This window comes from Rutilus rutilus (genome assembly GCF_951802725.1).
Source record: "Rutilus rutilus genome assembly, chromosome: 1".
NCBI lineage: Eukaryota > Metazoa > Chordata > Actinopteri > Cypriniformes > Leuciscidae > Rutilus > Rutilus rutilus.
The window spans coordinates 298,806-314,317 of record NC_140209.1 but is presented as its reverse complement, the minus strand read 5'-3'; the positions used below and the strand labels follow the sequence as shown (position 1 = coordinate 314,317).

The 15,512-nt window shown below is 42.2% G+C and overlaps 1 protein-coding gene across 2 annotated transcripts in view; it reads left to right on the top strand.

Annotated features, from left to right (window-relative positions):
- The first annotated feature begins 6,173 nt into the window (after window positions 1-6,173).
- Window positions 6,174-15,512, top strand: part of tcf20 (transcription factor 20) — a 36,819-nt gene continuing 27,480 nt past the window's right edge. For both annotated transcript variants that reach the window (XM_084403083.1, XM_084403082.1), the window contains exon 1: window positions 6,174-6,808. The gene's annotated coding sequence lies outside the window, so the exon portion shown is untranslated. The remainder of the gene's footprint in view (window positions 6,809-15,512) is intronic.

Sequence of the window (15,512 nt, the reverse complement as noted above, 5' to 3'; positions counted from 1 at the left end):
CATAAAAGTGCATCTGTCCATCATAATAGTGCATCTGTCCATCATAAAAGTGCATCTGTCCATCATAATAGTGCATCTGTCCATCATAATAGTGCATCCATCCATCATAATAGTGCATCCATCCATCATAAAAGTGCATCCATCCATCATAATAGTGCATCTGTCCATCATAATAGTGCATCCATCCATCATAATAGTGCATCCATCCATCATAAAAGTGCATCTGTCCATCATAATAGTGCATCTGTCCATCATAAAAGTGCATCTGTCCATCATAATAGTGCATCTGTCCATCATAATAGTGCATCTGTCCATCATAAAAGTGCATCCATCCATCATAATAGTGCATCCATCCATCATAAAAGTGCATCCATCCATCATAATAGTGCATCTGTCCATCATAATAGTGCATCCATCCATCATAATAGTGCATCTATCCATCATAAAAGTGCTGCACACAGCTTGGATTTTCAGTTTTGGGTGAACTGTCCCTTTAATGCGGCGAAACGAGCAACTTTAACCGGTTCTGAAAGCGCTGAAAGCTTCCGTGAAACTCCCGATCGCAAGGATTTCTGTTCAAACGACTGCATTCCTCCTGCGCTAATTTGCTTAACAATGGTAAATGTGACTCCCTTTACTTGCACTAGTTGACCTGGGTCATCCTAAACCCGGGTGGGTTATCTTGCTTCACCTAAAACTATGGGTTAATGTTCTTATTTGCATATTTGCGCTGCAGCAGCGTCCCTGATTGGACGTGTAGTGCCAGATGTTTACATTAAAAGCATTGCACTGCCTCATATTATACATTGACTAATATCAAGTTGACTTTTCGGACTATAAAGGTAAGAATAAAAATCGTATTTACTTCAATTGATGCGTTTTCTGTCACCATTTAACATTTTCCCCTCAAACGCTGAAGCTACTGTTTATTTAGCACGAATATGAGGCACATGATTGGCTGTCGGTTGCTAAGCATCGAGCCCAGCACGGGTTAACAGGCTTCATGACGCCGGTTAAGACCAGGATAACAAGTGTGACACGGGATAACCCGGGGTTAAAGCACTGCTAACCAGTGTGACGCGGGATAACCCGGGGTTAAGAGCGAGGATAACCAGTGCGACACTGGATAACCAGGGGTTAAAGCACTGCTAACCAGTGTGACGCGGGATAACCCGGGTTAAGACCGAGGATAACCAGTGTGACACGGGATAACCCGGGGTTAAAGCACTGCTAACCAGTGTGACGCGGGATAACCCGGGTTTAAGACCGAGGATAACCAGTGTGACACGGGATAACCAGGGGTTAAAGCACTGCTAACCAGTGTGACGCGGGATAACCCGGGTTAAGACCGAGGATAACCAGTGTGACACGGGATAACCCGGGGTTAAAGCACTGCTAACCAGTGTGACGCGGGATAACCCGGGTTAAGACCGAGGATAACCAGTGTGACACGGGATAACCCGGGGTTAAAGCACTGCTAACCAGTGTGACGCGGGATAACCCGGGGTTAAGAGCGAGGATAACCAGTGCGACACGGGATAACCCGGGGTTAAAGCACTGATAACCAGTGTGACGCGGGATAACCCGGGGTTAAGAGCGAGGATAACCAGTGCGACACTGGATAACCAGGGGTTAAAGCACTGCTAACCAGTGTGACGCGGGATAACCCGGGTTAAGACCGAGGATAACCAGTGTGACACGGGATAACCCGGGGTTAAAGCACTGCTAACCAGTGTGACGCGGGATAACCCGGGGTTAAGAGCGAGGATAACCAGTGCGACACGGGATAACCCGGGGTTAAAGCACTGATAACCAGTGTGACGCGGGATAACCCGGGGTTAAGAGCGAGGATAACCAGTGCGACACTGGATAACCAGGGGTTAAAGCACTGCTAACCAGTGTGACGCGGGATAACCCGGGTTAAGACCGAGGATAACCAGTGTGACACGGGATAACCCGGGGTTAAAGCACTGCTAACCAGTGTGACGCGGGATAACCCGGGGTTAAGAGCGAGGATAACCAGTGCGACACGGGATAACCCGGGGTTAAAGCACTGCTAACCAGTGTGACGCAGGATTACCCGGGGTTAAAGCACTGCTAACCAGTGTGATGTGGGATAGCCCGGGGTTAAGACAGAGGATAACCAGTGTGACACGGGATAACCCTGGGTTAAAGCACTGCTAACCAGTGTGACGTGGGATAACCCGGGGTTAAGAGCGAGGATAACCAGTGCGACACTGGATAACCCGGGGTTAAAGCACTGCTAACCAGTGTGACGCAGGCTAACCCGGGGTTAAAAGCGAGGATAACCAGTGTGACACGGGATAACCAGGGGTTAAAGCACTGTAACCAGTGTGACACAGGATAACCTGGGGTTAAAACGCTGTAACCAGTGTGAGACGGTATAACCCGGGGTTAAAGCGCTGTAACCAGTGTGACACAGGATAACCTGGGGTTAAAACGCTGTAACCAGTGTGACACAGGATAACCCGGGGTTAAAGCGCTGTAACCAGTGTGACACAGGATAACCTGGGGTTAAAGCACTGCTAACCAGTGTGACATGGTATAACCCGTGGTTAAAGCGATGTAACCAGTGTGACACGGTATAACCCGGGGTTAAAGTGCTGTAACCAGTGTGACACGGTATAACCCGGGGTTAAAGCGCTGTAATCAGTGTGACACAGGATAACCTGGGGTTAAAACGCTGTAACCAGTGTGACATGGTATAACCCAGGGTTAAAGCGATGTAACCAGTGTGACACGGGATAACCCGGGGTTAAGAGTGAGGATAACCAGTGTGTCACGGGATAACCCGGGGTTAAAGCACTGCTAACCAGTGTGACACAGGATAACCCGGGGTTAAGACCGAGGATAACCAGTGTGACACGCTATAACCCGGGATTAAGAGCGAGGATAACCAGTGTGACGAGAGATAACCAGTGTGACATGGGATAACCCGGGGTTAAGAGCGAGGATAACCAGTGTGACGAGAGATAACCAGTGTGACATGGGATAACCCGGGGTTAAGAGCGAGGACAACCAGTGTGACACAGGATAACCCGGGGTTAAGAGCGAGGACAACCAGTGTGACACGGGATAACCCAGGGTTAAAGCGATGTAACCAGTGTGACGCGGGATAACCCGGGTTAAGAGCAAGGACAACCAGTGTGACACAGGATAACCCAGGGTTAAGATTGAGGATAACCAGTGTGACACGGGATAACCCGGGGTTAAGAGCGAGGACAACCAGTGTGACACGGGATAACCCAGGGTTAAAGCGATGTAACCAGTGTGACGCGGGATAACCCGGGTTAAGAGCAAGGACAACCAGTGTGACACAGGATAACCCAGGGTTAAGAGTGAGGATAACCAGTGTGACACGGGATAACCCGGGGTTAAGTGCAGTGTGAACAACATATTTATTTATCTATCTATATCTAACGCTTTCCTCAGAGCAGACTGAGATTAATGCAGATTCTCTGCTGGCTCAAACCTTACATAACACACGTTGAGTTCCCAGTGTATTCTGGGCCGAGAGTCCACTCAACGAGTGCAGTAATTCACCTCCAGATGTAAATGAGTGAATGCTGGAGTGAGCGGTTGCCACGGCAACACTAGCTCAGTATGTATGTGTGTGTTTGTGTTTCACTGAAGACTCAGATATGAGCCTCTGAACGCGCGAGATGCCGATACTGGTCCCTCCTGGCGCGGTTGCTAGGCGACGAGAGGCGCAATGAGTGAGGGATAATAACTGTACGATACCGACATCTGCAGGACGACCAGAGAACTGCAGGGCACACACACACACTCACTCACACACACACACACACACACACACACACACACACACACACACACACTCTCTCTCTCTCTCTCTCTCTTACACACACTAATTGTGGGGGGTTGCTAATACAATGCTGAATCAGATATATGTACAATAAGATTACGATGTCCAGCAATCGATTTAAATTGTACATTGGGTTTAATTTTTGGTTTAATGAGATCTAGTATATGTTGTCAGTGCCGAGAATTTCCACGTGAATAAAGGCATAGATCGGGCTATATGACGTGTGTGCTCTAATGGTCCAGTGGCAGAGGTCTTGCCAAGCGGGTCAGAGGTTCTGGGTTAGAGAACACACTCATATAGTTTTTCTCATCAAAACCGAATATGTTCATCAGTGGTTGTGTATCAAGCAGGGACACATTTGTGTGTATGATGTTTTGTGATTTCCTATGAATATCGTATTTATATATGTTTCACCGGAACGAACAGAGAGTCTGCAATGGATTGAAGCGCGCGTCCGTGTGAAGACTGTGCGCGCACCCACAGAACTGCATCCGCGCCACTTGATTTAAATAACAACACATTTCAGGGCTTCATTTCCTATTATTATTAACGGACTTAATGCTCTGCTAGTTAACCGCAGATGTTTTATTTAATTGTACACATCGTGTCGCGAGATGTTTTAAAAAGTGTTGTGGACAATATCCCACCCGCAAATTACGCCTGTCTCCCGATGGATATCTCTAATAAATACATGGGAAATCAGAAAATTCAACAGGAAATAAATACTTGTTTAGAAAATATTAAACACGATTTAAAAAAATCTTTGCAATATGCCCTGTGCCCTAATATAGATGGTATTAGATGTGGCACTGCATTTATTGGACCACACAGTTTTGTTCTAATAAATAGAAAACAAAAAAAGACTGTCCTCTTTTCATTCTCAAAATGGTTTTAAAAAACATTAAGTATCGAGTTGCATGCAGCTATGGTGTTTGTCTCACATTTTAATGTTTACCATGGCTTTTTTGGAAAAATATGATTGTGCCTTTATAGTCTTTAAAACAACAGATAAAGTAGTATTTATCTATTTTATATTGATGTGGTGGAGTGCGCTGCCGCTGAATAACACTGACAAGTCCTCTCTATCCAGTAACGAAGTTACGTTCGCTAATCTAACGTTAAGGTCCTTGCACACTAACATACGGTGCGATATTTCAAAATATATACTGTAATTGAGTAATTATATACTGTTATATCCCGCGATCTGTATTCCATCTTCTCCAGTAACTGAATCAGTGTGTGTGTGTGTGTGTGTGTGTGTGTGTGTGTGTGGCGTCGCGCTGCCCTCGCGTGGCGAGCGGCGGAAGTGCAACAGCGCGGGAACACTGAACACTCCTCACTTCCGGCTGATCTCATAACGCCTGAGGCGGGTGGAAATCAGTGTTTCTGTAATCATTTCTGCGGCTCAAACACTAGATCTACACGGAGAGATGAATCAAAGCCTTGTCACGCAGGTTTGATTATCACTGATACTAATGCAAGAAGACACACAGGTCGTGTTTTCATTGATGTGTGTTGTGTGAATGTGTGGCCTGTAGTTGCTACGGCAACCGCGGCGGCACGCGCTATTGTTGAGTCGATGCAGGAGCGCGCATTATTAATCAACGGTTTCTTTGATCGAGTGAGCGACCCGAGCGCGCCATTCACGCAGCCAATCAGAGCCGAGCACAGAGTCACCATGACATCAGAAATATCTGTTTTCTTTTAAGAAACGGAGAGTTCCGGTCCTTGATTCTGTTCGGTTGAGCCGCTCTCGAGGCCGTTGTAAATGACTCCACACACACACACACACACACACACACACACACACACACACACACCTGTGACCGCATTACATTAGTGTTACTGCGCAAACTGCCGTTTGTGATGCTTTGTTGCTGCGTGTTGCTTGGCAACCCCTTTGGAACTACATTGCTTGGCGGAGGAATAGATGTTATAACGTTATATTTTTTTGTTGCTGGTGTTTATTTTACGAATAAAATTAATTCTAAAATGAATATTTTTATGGAGTAACCGTTTTATAAAAGCAATAAGCCACTTGAAGCCGTGTTTTACAGTGCATTTAGAACAGCTGAGGGGTTTTTACTCCGCGTTATGCCTAACAACTTCATGGGCCTTATTGCTTTATTTTGATGGAATCTTGCAGTGTTCACTATACATGATTTATGGGTGTTTTATTAATCTTGAATCAGAATAAGTTCCACTTGCAGCATCTCTTCTCTTCTCTGATGACGAGAGTGTAAAACTGTCACTCACATGAGATCAGCCAATAGCAAACCACAACCATCCAATCAATTCCACACAGACACGATCAAGCCCCGCCCACATCTGATCATGTTCTTCCAGAAGCGTTTCCTCAGATATACGGTTCCGTTTATTAATCGGCTCGTATATGTAAGACTTTAGCGCGCTAGTGTACATATAAGAACAGATGTTTGACAGACACATTAGTAATAACTGCAGCTGTTCTCATCCAAACAAGCGATAGATTCACCATCATGACTGAAAACTCTTACAAATAAAGGTGTTTCTCAGCATAGAAGAACCATTTCAGGCTCCACAGAGAACAGTGAGCATTCTCTTCTCCGCGGTCAGAACGTTTTAATGACATTTCTCCACTATAAAGAGCCTTTTGTGCAAAGAAAGGCTCCAGGTAAAGCGTTGTTTGTGTGTGAGTGTGATGATGTGATTCCTCAGATGTGCGCGTCAGACGCGTGCGTGATGTATGCGGTGCGCGCGTGAGGGGGGGGCGCGCGTGGACCGCTTGAGCTCCTCTCGCTGTTCCTGACGCGAGAAAGAGAAAGACAAAAGGGAAAAAAACGTTCGCGACTCCGTGTCGGTGGAGTTCGAGGCCCGGTCGGTTCCGTGAGGCGGGTGAGCTCGGCGCGGGAGCCGCGGATCGGTGCAGGGAAGCGGGGGAGCACGGGACTCGAGCCCGGGGACATCAGACGGGCCTGTCCGGTAAAAACACCACATTATCAGACATCTGTGCGTGTGTGTGTGTGTGTGTGTTTACTGTGGCGTTGTTGTGTGTTTGCAGCATCAGGGATCCGCTCATCGTGTTCGCGATTCGCCTCAGGAACGCGTTTATACCCAGGGAACGCGAGCGTCGATGTGTGTCGCGCTCGCTCCTCTGACGCGCTCATTAATCTGCGGATTGAACGCGTTTATTCGGTGTTTGTGCGCAAATCTGAGCCGTGCTAAAGAGCTAATGCTAATGTGCTGTGAGGAACAGGCGAATGGAGGAGGTTTGAGTTCTAGATGTTTCCGTCAATATCATGTCGAGCTTCAGCATTAACGACACATTCTGATTTCAGTTAATGAACACACACCAACACACACACAGTGATAGTGGCACTGCAAACTCCTTATCATCATCATCGTCATCTTTGTTGTTGTTGTTATTGTTATTATTTCAGCCTCGAAAAAAAATCTCAGATAATGACAGATGTCAAATTAAACTAGTCCTGAAACTGTAAATAGCTTTAAACACACACATTACATACACACACACACACATTATTACACACACGCATTACACACATTATTACATACACTCACACACACGCTACACACACGCATTATTACACAAATTATTACATACACATTACACACACGCATTATTACACACACACACATTATTACACACACACACATTATTACACACACGCATTACACACATTATTACATACACTCACACACACATTACACACATGCATTATTACACACATTATTACATACACATTACACACACGCATTATTACACACATTATTACACACACTCACACACACACATTACACACACTCACACATTACACAAACACATGCATTACATACATTTTTACATTATTACACACGTTACTGGATCACACACACACACACACACACACTGGTTAACAGATCACACACTCTCTCAAACACTCACTGGTTAACGGACTCATAGACTCTTAAACTCACTGGTATTGTGTGAGAGAAACACACACTCATAAACACACTCACACACACAACAGGTATTGTGTGAGAGAAACACACACTCATAAACACTCACACACACACACACATAACAGGTATTGTGTGAGAAACAGACACGTGTCAACATGACTAATGATGCCATTAAAGAGCCTCATTACGGACTCTGCTAATTAAACACGGTAGATGGGTGACGTGTGTCTGATCCAGAGGCATGCTGGGAAACCTGTGCTTCCCCCTGGAGTGCGGTAGGGGTGGGAATCTTTTGGAATCCCGATTTTGAATAAAATTTCAATTCGAAATATGCAAGATTTAAAATCTATGATCAAATCTATAGCAGGTATCGAACTGAAATGTGATTGAGAATAGAGCGTTAGTCCCAGTCGAGGGTGATACACGCCTCATAACTGCGCTAATATAAGCTAGCGTTCATATTCGCCGCGAGTCGCGCTTCGGCATCATTAGAGTGAGAGATAAGTCGACAGAGGAAGAGAGGATCATCTGGATCTCAGCGTAAGCTAAAGCTGATTAGCGGTAATCGCTCTACGATCAGTCTAAGCTTCCGATGCTTCGGGGAAACGCAGCCCTGATCAGTAGCCGATCGCTCGAGTTACGGGCCGTTGCGTTCTCAGTGTTTATCACTGTCCCTCAGATGCAGGACATGTCCACTCTCTCTTACAGACGGGCGTTTGTTCGCTTGCTGCATGTCCACGCTGAACGTGCTTCTTAAAAACTGAAGTACCTGCACACGGAAAGATCGCAAGAAAAGCTCGACCAACTCAACATTATCTCAGGCTATTGATGTTGATGAACTGCTGTTGTGGAGTATAAGCTTCATAAAGCTTCCTCCTCTGAACTGACATCGTCACATTATGAAACATTTAGAAAATTGATTTTTGAAATTTGTAAGTCGATTCAAATCGGCGGAAGAAAGAATTGCGATTCACGTGAATTGATTTCCCCCTAGAGTGCGTAACACTGAACATGTCAATCGTTCTCTCTCAGATGATTATCAGAACGGTGATCTACTGTCCTCCACAGTGAGTGTGATATACCTATAGGTTATGCAGATTTACTATGTGACATTTATGTTCATTAACAACAACAGTAACATCTGTTAAAAAAATGTAACAACCTCATTTTTATTTGGTAAAATGTAATATTCTGACTGAGTTTTATTGAAATGAACCATGTCCAGTATCATGATAACCACAGATAAAGCAGGCACAGCCCACAGCACCTCACTATCATGGCTACATCTTTACGGTTTCTATGGTATTAGTATGAAAAACAGTAGCCTAAATACTGTATATTCCATTAGTCCTTTAATACATTGTCTACATTAATAATATAATACAATTGTTACAAAATGTACAGTGTTTCTCCTGTTAGTCAGCGCTGTTTCATCTGTAAATCACGGAGACGTGTGTGTTCTTCGCTGAACTCAAGCGCTCTCGCTGAACTCATTCTCTCGCTGCTAGTACAGGTCAAGCTAACCGGAAGTAGGCAACCGGAGTCATCGTCATGGCAGCACGCATTGTTTAGACTGAGCAGAAAAAGGTGGATCCTTTTATAATAGCTAATATTGATAAAAACTGAAATTTAACAAAAAGAGACTGGGTTGAGTTTTGTCATTTTAAATTGTAATAAATGTATGTAAAATTTTTAAAAACTGTAATGTTGTTTACTGCAAAATCTATTGTTTAGTACAAATGCACATATTGCCTGGACCATATTAAAATGTTTAATGGTTTTATATTATATTTAAAACGAAAAGAGGCAGGTTTGTGTTTTATATATATATATATATATATTTTTTAGGGATGTCCCGATCCGATCCACGGCATCGGTATCGTGCCGATACTGGCCCAAAATGCTAGATCGGATATCGGAGGGGAGAAATTTTTTTATCCAATACCTATGATCCGATACCCATTAGGGGTGGAACGGTACGTATTCGTACTGAACGTACGTTCGGTGCATGGATTTACACAGAGAATACACGGTATAAAAATAAATAAATCTCGCGTGCACATTAATTAATGTAATACGGAACTAACGTTACTGTTAGATACGCGCATATGGGGGTTCTTTAGGGACACCTAATCTGTAGCCCTGCCTTAGCTCTGAACGCGCGTCTGTATCGCTTCAAACGCTCACTTTATCATTATATGCGCGCGGCGCGTCCTATTCGCTTTGGACGCACGAATGGATTCAAACTGTTCAAGCATCGAACTAGACGCGATAGACGCAAATTTGACGCTCTATTCGCGTTTGGCGTGAACGCAGCAAAATGAACAGGCTGCGATGTCAAGATTGCAATGCTGGAGTGTGTGTGTGTCAGAGAGAGAGAGGCACGGGCGCGATCGAACAGTGGAAACATAAAAACATACTCCATCATTTTCATACAGGACATCATTAAAACTGCAAAAAGGGTTTAGCCTACTTATATTTGTGTAAAACACAACATTGTGCTTTTGTCAAACTGTAAACTCTTGTCAAACTGTAACTGTCACCCAACCAAAATCACACACACACACACACACACACACACACACACACACACACACACACACATGCTGTTTAAAAGCAAAAATGATCTCATCTTTTGGACATTCATCATTGCATTGGTTTTCATTTCTTGTCCTAAAGCAGAGCACTAATCTGTTTATTTTTAAGTTACACATTCTACATTGAATAAAAAAGAAAATCAAATGTGTTTTTAAAAGTAGTATTATTTTATACAGAAATAAATTATTTATAATTCAGATGATAATAAAGTTAAAGTTAATTAAAATTTTAAGGAAACAAATATATTGATCTGAAATATAGCAAATTAATTTTAAATTCATTCAGGTTACCAAACATATCTCAAGGTCTTTTGAATAAAGGGTGGCAGTCTTTCATTATCAGCTGAAGTATTTGTTCTCCATTTGAGTGAGATGTTTTTATGCGGCTAATTGAGCAAAGTGCTTCCATTATATTTTATTATTATTAGTATTAGTTCAAGAATAAAATAAAAATATCGGATTGATATCGGTATCGGCAAATAGCCAAAGCTGCGGCATCGGTATCGGTATCGGTATCGGAAGTGAAAAAGTGGTATCGGGACATCCCTAATATTTTTATAAATAGGCAAACGTTATGTGCAGTGAATATAATCAATACGCGTTGCCTGAACCACATTTGTGTGGCTATCATGTTTAAGATTTCTTTAAATGAAACCGAAAAGAGTTAGTATGGTGTTTTATCACATATTTCGTTGTCTACAATATACACAGAGATAGCCGGAGTAGCAGAGCGAACTGAGTGGCGCGCGCTGCGTCAGAAGGTGGGCGGGGTTAGGATTTCCCAAGATTTTCCATGATGAAAGTGACCAATCATAAGAGGGTCAGTGCCCTCCTTGGTTTCCGCCCCCAAATTGTCAAAAGTCATGTAGACTCGAGCGAGCAGAAATCCACTGCGCGAGCAAAACAGCACTCCGCCAGCAGAAGCCCGCTGCGCGCGAGCAGGATTCCACTGTACAAGCAGAGTTAACCTATGAGAGTAAGCCAGGCGCTCGCTCGCAGCTACCTGTACACCTCTCGGTTGTTGAATTTGTGCGCGAGTACTTTTATCATGCCAGCTGAAGGTTCATTTTTGCGCGTGTGAAATAACATAATGTGCTCGTGAGCATGTCTTACACGCTCATAACTTTTGACTAAAAAATAACGCCATAGCTGACGAGTCGCGCGCGGTTCAAATGAGTTTCGTTCCGCTTTTGCCGCATAAACATTATCGAACATTTATCGAACTCTTATATCGTTTTATCGAGAACAATTATATTGCGATTATTATCGTTATCGTTTTATCGGCCAGCCTTAAGTTATGGTTACAGTTATGATTACTGTTATGGTTACAGTTATGGTTACAGTTATGATTACTGTGATTGTTACAGTTACGGTTACAGTTATTGTTACAGTTATGATTACTGTTATCGTTACATTTATCGTTACAGTTATCGTTATTGTGATTGTTACAGTTATGGTTACAGCTATTGTTACAGTTATGGTTACAGTTATGGTTACAGTTATGGTTACAGTTATGGTTACAGTGATCGTTACAGTTATTGTTACAGTTATGGTTACAGTTATTGTTACAGTTATCGTTACAGTTATGATTACTGTTATCGTTACAGTTGTGGTTACAATGATTGTTACAGTTGTGGTTACAGTTATTGTTACAGTTATCGTTACAGTTATGATTACTGTTATCGTTACAGTTGTGGTTACAATGATTGTTACAGTTGTGGTTACAGTTATTGTTACAGTTATCGTTACAGTTATGATTACTGTTATCGTTACAGTTGTGGTTACAGTGATCGTTACAGTTATCGGTACAGTCAAGTCAACTATATTTGTATAGCGCATTTCACAATACAGATTGTATCAAAGCAGCTTCACAGTATTAAATTAAAATAATACAACAAGGTTTGTTTCTAGTGGAATTTATTGATTGATAAAATTAAATATCCCCAACTGAGCAAGCCAAGTACAGTTATCGGTACAGTTAACATTACAGTTATGGTTACAGTTATCGTTACAGTTGTGGTTACAGTTAAAACTACAGTTATGTTACAGTGATCGTTACAGTGATCGTTACAGTTATGGTTACAGTTGTGGTTACAGTTAAAACTACAGTTATGTTACAGTGATCGTTACAGTGATCATTACAGTGATCGTTACAGTTATCGTTACAGTTGTGGTTACAGTTAAAACTACAGTTATGTTACAGTGATCGTTACAGTGATCGTTACAGTTATGGTTACAGTTGTGGTTACAGTTAAAACTACAGTTATGTTACAGTGATCGTTACAGTGATCGTTACAGTTATCGTTACAGTTGTGGTTACAGTTAAAACTACAGTTATGTTACAGTGATCGTTACAGTGATCGTTACAGTTATGGTTACAGTTATGGTTACAGTTGTGGTTACAGTTGTGGTTACAGTTATGGTTACAGTTATGGTTACAGTGATCGTTACAGTTATGGTTACAGTTGTGGTTACAGTTATGGTTACAGTTGTGGTTACAGTTATCGTTACAGTTGTGGTTACAGTTATCGGTACAGTTAACATTACAGTTATGGTTACAGTGATCGTTACAGTGATCGTTACAGTTATCATTACCGCTGTGGTTATAGTTATCGTAACAGTTATCATTACATCGGTACAGTTATCGGTACAGTTGTGGTTACAGTTATCGGTACAGTTAACATTACAGTTATGGTTACAGTGATCGTTACAGTTATGGTTACAGTTATGGTTACAGTTATCGTTACAGTTATCGTTACAGTTGTGGTTACAGTTATCGTTACAGTTATCGTTACATCGGTACAGTTAACATTACAGTTATGGTTACAGTGATCGTTATACAGTTATCGTTACAGTTGTCGTTACAGTTATGGTTACAGTGATCGTTACAGTTATGGTTACAGTTATGGTTACAGTTATCGTTACAGTTATCGTTACAGTTGTGGTTACAGTTATCGTTACAGTTATGGTTACAGTGATCGTTATACAGTTATCGTTACAGTTGTCGTTACAGTTATTGTTACAGTTATCGGTACAGTTATCATTACAGTTATGGTTACAGTGATCGTCACAGTTATCATTACAGTTATGGTTACAGTGATCGTTACAGTTATGGTTACAGTGATTGTTACAGTTATGGTTGCTGTTATCGTTACAGTTAACATTACAGTTATGGTTACAGTGATCGTTACAGTTATCGTTACAGCTGTGGTTACAGTTATCGTAACAGTTATCATTACATCGGTACAGTTATCATTACATCGGTACAGTCAGGACCAGCGTTCAGCATAAGAGGCACCCCAACGAACGCGCATGCAAGTGTTTTTCTGGACTACTCAGTTTTCCTGTCATTTAAGTGTTGTGTTTTAGTCAAGGTAAGGCCATTTTCGATTCTCTGCTTATTTTCAATTTTTAAACTTCACATAATTCTGTATTTGAGTAGACGCGCTGACTACATTAAACAAAAGCCGCGAGTGAAAATTAATATTGCAGTCTAATTTGCACTTAAGCCTTATTTGCTCTCAGCAGTTTCGATTCGGCACATTGTCACGTTATTTGACTTAATTGCCCGAGCGAAACAGCATCTGTAGGAACAGTTATAAATAGAGGAACTTAAGGTCATTCGTCAGGACCAGCGTTCAGCATAAGAGGCACCCCAACGAACGCGCATGCAAGTGTTTTTCTGGACTACTCAGTTTTCCTGTCATTTAAGTGTTGTGTTTTAGTCAAGGTAAGGCCATTTTCGATTCTCTGCTTATTTTCAATTTTTAAACTTCACATAATTCTGTATTTGAGTAGACGCGCTGACTACATTAAACAAAAGCCGCGAGTGAAAATTAATATTGCAGTCTAATTTGCACTTAAGCCTTATTTGCTCTCAGCAGTTTCGATTCGGCACATTGTCACGTTATTTGACTTAATTGCCCGAGCGAAACAGCATCTGTAGGAACAGTTATAAATAGAGGAACTTAAGGTCATTCGTCAGGACCAGCGTTCAGCATAAAAGGCACCCCAACGAACGCGCATGCAAGTGTTTTTCTGGACTACTCAGTTTTCCTGTCATTTAAGTGTTGTGTTTTAGTCAAGGTAAGGCCATTTTCGATTCTCTGCTTATTTTCAATTTTTAAACTTCACATAATTCTGTATTTGAGTAGACGCGCTGACTACATTAAACAAAAGCCGCGAGTGAAAATTAATATTGCAGTCTAATTTGCACTTAAGCCTTATTTGCTCTCAGCAGTTTCGATTCGGCACATTGTCACGTTATTTGACTTAATTGCCCGAGCGAAACAGCATCTGTAGGAACAGTTATAAATAGAGGAACTTAAGGTCATTCGTCAGGACCAGCGTTCAGCATAAGAGGCACCCCAACGAACGCGCATGCAAGTGTTTTTCTGGACTACTCAGTTTTCCTGTCATTTAAGTGTTGTGTTTTAGTCAAGGTAAGGCCATTTTCGATTCTCTGCTTATTTTCAATTTTTAAACTTCACATAATTCTGTATTTGAGTAGACGCGCTGACTACATTAAACAAAAGCCGCGAGTGAAAATTAATATTGCAGTCTAATTTGCACTTAAGCCTTATTTGCTCTCAGCAGTTTCGATTCGGCACATTGTCACGTTATTTGACTTAATTGCCCGAGCGAAACAGCATCTGTAGGAACAGTTATAAATAGAGGAACTTAAGGTCATTCGTCAGGACCAGCGTTCAGCATAAGAGGCACCCCAACGAACGCGCATGCAAGTGTTTTTCTGGACTACTCAGTTTTCCTGTCATTTAAGTGTTGTGTTTTAGTCAAGGTAAGGCCATTTTCGATTCTCTGCTTATTTTCAATTTTTAAACTTCACATAATTCTGTATTTGAGTAGACGCGCTGACTACATTAAACAAAAGCCGCGAGTGAAAATTAATATTGCAGTCTAATTTGCACTTAAGCCTTATTTGCTCTCAGCAGTTTCGATTCGGCACATTGTCACGTTATTTGACTTAATTGCCCGAGCGAAACAGCATCTGTAGGAACAGTTATAAATAGAGGAACTTAAGGTCATTCGTCAGGACCAGCGTTCAGCATAAAAGGCACCCCAACGAACGCGCATGCAAGTGTTTTTCTGGACTACTCAGTTTTCCT